Source organism: Triticum urartu, chromosome 6 (genome assembly GCF_003073215.2).
Source record: "Triticum urartu cultivar G1812 chromosome 6, Tu2.1, whole genome shotgun sequence".
Lineage (NCBI taxonomy): Eukaryota > Viridiplantae > Streptophyta > Magnoliopsida > Poales > Poaceae > Triticum > Triticum urartu.
The window spans coordinates 191,417,481-191,425,022 of NC_053027.1; positions in this window are offsets into that span (position 1 = coordinate 191,417,481).

Below are 7,542 nucleotides of genomic sequence, written 5' to 3' on the forward strand. Positions count from 1 at the left end.
TGACGCTTGAGCCAGTCATGATGCTTATCCTGCTTCTGATGTAAGGCCACAAGAAGCTCTCGGTCGTTGAGTACATGAGAACACTTCTGAGGCCTTTGGGCAATAGTACTGTCAGTGGCTTCAGTGTTTGCACGATGGGGCACACGCATATTTCCAGCCAGAGGATAAGATGGAGTTGCAGCATTGGGGACATGAATTCATTCTATTGGTTGTGTGAAGCTGTGATGATCAACATTGTGAAGATATAGAGGTTGCTTGGCAGGCTCTGGGTAGATGACTTCAATGTACAGATCAACCTCAGGCAAGAAGACAATGTGATTGCGTGCTGAGGGCTGATAGTCAATAGTTGAATGGAGCTTGATTAGGTGCATCACCCAGGGAGCATAGAACTTCAGGCCAAATAGATCAATCCCAAATGCAGCAAGTTGTGTGATGAAGAAATCCTGGGTGTTCAATCTGATGCCATTGATGATGTAAAACACCAAAGTCTTCATGGCTCCTTCAAGTTTGGCTTCAGCTGAATGTCCCTTGCGTAACACCCCCAGTGTCATGCTACAGTAACCCTCTCTGATTAAGCTAATCATTTTTCCAAAATAGTGCTTAATCACCTTTGTTCAATATCCCATTTCAAATTCCAGTCAATTCAAATTCAAGCGAAGTTTGAAGTTGCTCAAAAGTTGCTGGAAAAATGTTCATCATTTGCCAAAACTTCCATAACAATTATTTGTTAAGGAACACAACATCACTTTTGTGCAAAGATGAGCATTAGCAATTATAATAGCACCAAAGTATTCTGGTCTCCAAAGTATTTATGGCACTGTCTATAATCACCAGGGATTTAATGGGACTCCTCCCAAAGTTTTCCTAAGTGAAATAGTTGACCAAATAATTCCCTTTCTCTCTCTGTTAATAAATAAAAGCTAAAACAGAAAAGAAAAACTGTTTAAAGTAAAAGAAAAAGGAAAAGGCCCCCCCTCAACTAGGCCGATTGGCCCAGCTGGCCACTGCGCCCCCCTTGGGCCTCAGCCCACCTGGCCGACCTAGGCCGACCAGTTCCCCCTCCCGCGTCGTCTTCACTGTGCGGGCGACCGAGCGCCCGTGCCCGCGGTCGCTGCCTGACCGGTTCGCCGCCCCACGCCGCGGCAACGCCGGGGATCAGGACGAGCCCTTCCCCCCCTCGACCTCGTCCTCGTCAGCCCCCCTCCCCGCGCAGATATTTTTCCTCTCCCCCAAATCTCTCCTCGTTCCCCATCGACGCCCGAGCGCGGTCGCCGCCGTTCTCCGTCGTCCCCGCGGCCACCGGCGTCCCCAAGCCCAGCAACCGAGCCTGGGAGGTGCACCGTCCTATGCTTCACCGTCCTTGTCCATCAGCTAGAGTCGGGGAGGTCAGCGACGTCGACATCGCCCTCTTCCCCTTCTCGGTGGTCACTGGCGATCACCGGAGCCACATGCCTCCCTCTGCTCTCCCGAACCCCGAGAGGCCTCTGTGTGCCTGCCCCGTAAGCTCCGCCTCCTTCCTCCCCGTCGTTGCTCCATTTCCTCCTTCCCTAGCTAGCTGGCCATAAGCGCCGGCTCCGCCGTCCGCCATTGCTGCCGTGCACGAGCTCCCGAGCTCCTCCTGCTCCGTCTAGTCCCCGTAGCGCACTCCTGGAGGACTGCTGCTCCCGCCTAGCCCTTTCGCCTGAGCTGTAGCACGCCGTAGCACCTTTTCCGCCGTCAACCGTAGCCGCTCCGCCGCGGACCTCGTCGCCGGCGATGTTTCCGGCCAGGTCCGGCAATGCCACCACCACCACTCGACGCGCGGTCGAGTGACCGTTCGAACATGCCTAGCGGCACCCCTTTCCGTGCCCCGTACGCATTTTCCGGCCAACTCCGGTGACGCACCGCCGCGGGTAGGCTCGCCGGCGTAACTCCGTCGGCTGCGCTGACCTGGCGCCGACGTGACACTGCCTGAGCCACTGGCCAGTGGGCCCAAGGGGTACCGCTGGCTCGGTTGACCCAATCCACCCGATGACTGGTTTTGACCAGTCATTGACATGCGGGCCCCACTCCCTTAATCAACGTTTTATTTATTTAAAATTATTTAGTTAACTTAATGAGACACTGACATGTGGGGCCCAGTTGCTAATTAACCTCATAGTAGTTTTAAATAAACTCTATTAAGGCCTCTGTCCATGACAAGTGGGCCCCACTGGTCATTTTGACCAGTCAACCGCACTGTTGACTACTGACGTCACACGTACATCATGCTGACGTCTTTTTCCTTTTCTGTTAGTTTAAATATAATTCCATAATATGTTTTAAACTTGCAAAAATCATAGTAATTAAACCGTAACTCCGATGAATATGTTTTCTATATGAAAGTTGCTGAGAAAAATCCAACGAATCCAAATGCGCGGTCCTTTTACCTGTCACATGCCCCTAGCATGCTGAACATGGAGCCGTCCCCTCTCTTTCATCTGTCCGAAATCCTCCTAACACCGGGAATTCATCCTCGGATGTTTATCCCCTCCGTCTGCAACGTGTAGTACTATGTTAGGGCAACCCTAGCTCTGCCCGTCGTCATGCTGTGTCTTGTGATGCATGGTTTGCTCTATATTTACTGTTTCTTCCCCCTCTTCTCTCTGGTAGACCCCGGGACCGATGATGCCGCTATGATCGACTACGTCACCGACGACCCCTCCTTCTTGTCTGAGCAACCAGGCAAGCAAACCCCCCTTGAGCATTCCAATATCGCCCATTTCTTTCCCTCTCGTGCTTGCATTAGAACTGCTACTGCTTTCTGTATGATCCTACTCTGATGCATAGCTTGTTGTTGTTACCTGCTTTCATACCTTACCTGCTTATCCTAAACTGCTTAGTATAAGTTGGTTAGAGACCCATCAGTGACCCCACCTTGTCCCAGTTGCCTCGCTTTATGTTCGATGACTCGATCAACGTGATCGAAGACCAGGCCCCGACACCGCACATCACTTTCCCCCTTAGTTGCTCGACACTACCCGGTTATTATTGAGTGCCGAGTGTGAGACCTCTTCAGCACTTCTGATGTTAACCCTATAGTGTAGCTATTCGGCCGTGGTCATTGAGGGTGATTTCCTCCTTAACCACTTCCGATACGACTCTCTCGTGCAACCCCTCAAGTGTGAACCTCGAGGGTGGTCCCTCTTACGTTCACCTTGATGATTACATCGAGTGGAATTCGCCGGGGGTGATTCCTCGGGGTTTCTCCTTGATGTTTCGACACACAGTTACTATGGTTACTATGACTTTACACTGAACCAGGTTACTAAAGACGAGTCGACCCTGAGGGGTACCCGCGCGAGCTTAATTGCGAGTGATGTGGAGTCGGGTTGACCTGGAGGGTGCCCGTGAGACAATTACGAGGCGTGGCCGGGCATTCTTAGCCCTTGCCGCAAGTACTCGAGACGGGGCAACGGGGTCACATCTTTCGTGAGTCTTTGCTTGTTACCGCGTGCTCCTAATCCACTATGATTTGGATATTTGATCCGAGGGGCCTCTGGCTTGATAGCACTAACCATCACGTGGGCATAGTATGGGCGTTCTGCGTCGTATGCATCAGCCGAAGCTTAATAGACGTCAGCGACTAGATGGCACGCGCCGGGTTGGACTGGTAAGCTCTTGCCTTTTTAGGGAGGTAGCAAGGTCTGCTCACCGGCCGCCCTCGCAACATGCAGGAGTTCCCGGGGAGATGGCCCATGACCCCTGGGGGCATAGGTTTAGTCTGGCGTGCTGGCCTCTCTATTAAGCCTAGGTCCGGTTGCGGCGTATTGTTTGGCCGAGGCCGGGCATGACCCAGGAAAGTGTGTCCGGGTGGAGTTAATCGAGCGTGGTGGGTAAGTTGGTACACCCCCGCAGGGAAGAAAACATCTATCGATAGCCTGTCCTACCGTAACAGACACTTGGAGTTGTATCCCGATCGATACAACTAGAACTGGAAACTTGAGATGAGAAATGGTTATGAGACATGATTATGATGAATGGATAGTATGGCTCTGGGATTGCTTTCTCGCAGGGAGTCGAGAAAGGATCTCTGGCCGAGGTTGATAACATTACTGCTACTTTACTTTATGCTACTCTACTCCCTCCTGTTGCTGCAAGATGGTGGTTTCCAGAAGATGCTAGTCTTTGATAGGCTAGGCTTTCCCCTTCCCTGCTGGCATTCTGTAGTTTAGTCCACAGATACAACCCATTCCTTTGATACAGATGCATACTTAGTTTAGATCTGGTGTAAGTCTTGCGAGTACTTTGGATGAGTACTCACGGTTACTTTGCTACTTCTTTTTCCCCCATACCCGATTGTTGTGACCAGATGGCGGATCCCAGGAGCCAGACGACGCCACTGATGACTACTACTACCCAGAGGATGCTTACTACTACGTGAAGACCGCTGATGACTTGGAGTAGTTAGGAGGCTCCCAGGCAGGAGGCCTTGCCTTTTCGATCGTTGTTGCTTTTGTGCTAGCCTTCTTAAGGCAATCTTATCTAACTTATGTCTGTACTCAGATATTGTTGCTTCCGCTGACTCTTGTGTATTCGAGCTTATGTATTCGAGCCCTCGAGGCCCCTGGCTTGTAATATAAAGCTTGTATTATTTTAATTTGTGTCTAGAGTTGTGTTGTGATATCTTCCCGTGAGTCCTTGATCTTGATCGTACACATTTGCGTGTATGATTAGTGTACGGTCAAATCAAGGGCGTCACAAGTTGGTATCAGAGCCGACTGCCTGTAGGAATCCCCCTTCCATACTCCTTGGCCGGAGTCGAGTCTAGACATTGCAAAACTTTTACTAACATGGCTGTGTGCCTTACGGGCCCATGTCGCCATTGGGTGGTATTAGGATTGAGGGAGTCCTGGATTAGGGGGTGTTCGGATAGCCGGACTATACCTTCAGCCGGACTCCTGGACTATGAAGATACAAGATTGAAGACTCCGTCCTGCGTCCGGAAGGGACTTTCCTTGGCGTGGAAGGCAAGCTTGGCGATACGGATATGAAGATCTCCTACCGTTGTAACCGACTCTATGTAACCCTAACCCTATCCGGTGTCTATATAAACTGTAGGGTTTTAGTCCGTAGGACAACATACACATCAACGATCATACCATAGGCTAGCTTCTAGGGTTTAGCCTCCTCGATCTCGTGGTAGATCTACTCTTGTACTACCCATATCATCAATATTAATCAAGCAGGACGTAGGGTTTTACCTCCATCGAGAGGGCCCGAACCTGGGTAAAACTTCGTGTCCCTTGTCTCCTGTTACCATCCGGCCTAGACGCATAGTTCGGGACCCCCTACCCGAGATCCGCCGGTTTTGACACTGACATTGGTGCTTTCATTGAGAGTTCCTCTGTGTTGTCGCCATCAGGAAGGATGCCTTGCCCCGTCTTTAAAGACGGCACCGTTGCTAAGGGAGCTTTGGCTGTCGGCCAAACCTTCCGGTTAGGTGGCTTTCTTATGACCGCTGTTCGGCTTCTGCGCCGATGATGACCTCTCGAGCCATCGAAAACAATCTTCATGTCAACTCGGAACTCGCCGAGCAGTTAGATCCAATAGAGCTTTCCACCATAAACGAGCTCTTGGATCGCTTCGCCGCCCTGGGAGTCGCTACGAATTACGACCAGATTGGGCCTAAAACCGATCTGAGAGAGATTAACTCTCCCCAAGTCACCCATCACGTTGCCGTGGTAGAGGGACAGTGCGGCGACCCTTCATCTATCTTAAGGACTCGCTACGTCCGGATCCCCGATCCCTCCAAGCCGGATACCCGCGGAGGGGAGGATATCACTCAAGACCTGAACTTAGAGTCAGGCGACGGGCTGGATTCATTAGACAACATCTAGGAATCCAAATTGTCGAGTTCAGAAATTCCTCGGCCTCTGAGCCTTAGATGGGGTGAGGCTTCGGATTTAATTCCACCCACCCACCCCAACATAAGTGATCTATCCAAAATCAGGCAAGAACCCGATGAAACAGTACATCATTACTGGGCCAGATTCCTCCTGGTTAAGAACAGGCTAAGGGACTGCCGCGAGGAAGACACAATCTCAATCTTCTGCAATGATTGCACGGACAAGGGAATACTCAACGCCATAAGTCGCCGTGATATTACACGCTTCGCTGACTTGGCGTCCATTGTACGAAAGTACTGTGCGATGGAAAGCGCCTGGAAAACCGAAATAAAATTTTGGGACAATCCGACCTTGAATACGAACCCAGTCCAAAATAAAAGGGTGCATCATCACCAGTCACCCGGGTCAAGCACTACAAAGCAAAAACCCTCTACAGGGCATGGAACCGTACTGGAAGGGTGGCTTAATGGACCCTGTAAAATTCACAGTACAGAGGACGCCACACCAACTCACAGCCTCAGAGCATGTTGGATATTCTGGAGGCCACAGAAAGCCACCGCAGAGACACCAATACGGTATTAACAGTCTTTGAGACTTTCGCATCAAATAATATGCAAAAAAGGACACTCCGCAGCCTTGCCGAAGTCTACCAAGTAGCAACAATAAACCCATGGAGTGATATGGCTATTACCTTTAACGCCAGTGATGAACCTAAATTCCGAACAGCCCGAGCACCAGCCGCATTGGTCCTCAGTCCAATAGTGGACGACTTCGTCTTACCAAGGTACTCATGGACGGCGGCAGCGGATTGAACCTCATTTACGAGGAGACTCTTCAAAAAATGGAAATAGACTGGAACCGCATTGAGCGAAGCAACACAACCTTTAGAGGAATAATCCCTAGTTGAGAAGCGCGCTGTACAGGAAAAATCACACTAGATGTGGTGTTCGGCACGCCGGATAATTACAGGTCCGAAGAGGTCACATTCCAGGTGGCTCCGTTCAGCAGCGGTTATCATGCTCTGCTAGGGCGGGAAGCGTTTACAATCTTCCAAGCAATACCCCATTACGGGTACATGAAGATCAAGATGCCCGGGCCTAACGGGATCATCACTCTCGCTAGTGATCCGGACATAGCACTCCGCGCCGAAAACAAGACAGCCGCACTGGCCCTCGGGGCACTATCCGAAGCCCTAGCGGCTGAGGAGCTGACTGCGCTGCGCTCTATGGTGAATAGGGACGATGTGGTACTCGACAAAAGATCCAAGTCCACCTCCTTTAAACTGGTGAACGAAATAGTCAAATTCCAAGTCCATCCAACGGACCCCAATAAAACAGCTTCCATCGGGGCACAGTTAAACCCTGATGTCGACGCCGCATTGCGAGAGTTCCTACGAGAGAACTGGGACATTTTCGCCTGGCACCCTTCAGACATGCCAGGAATCCCACGCAGGCTGGCCGAGCACAACTTAAATATCCAAACAGGATTCAAACCTGTCAAACAGGCTCTTCGGCATTTTTTCGAACCTAAGAGACATGCCATGGGAGAGGAGCTAGCAAAGCTATTGGAGGCCGGATTCATCAAAGATATAAAACATCCGGACTGGCTAGCAAACCTGGTGATGGTACCAAAGAAGGACAAATCCTGGCGCCTGTGTGTTGATTTCAAAGACCTT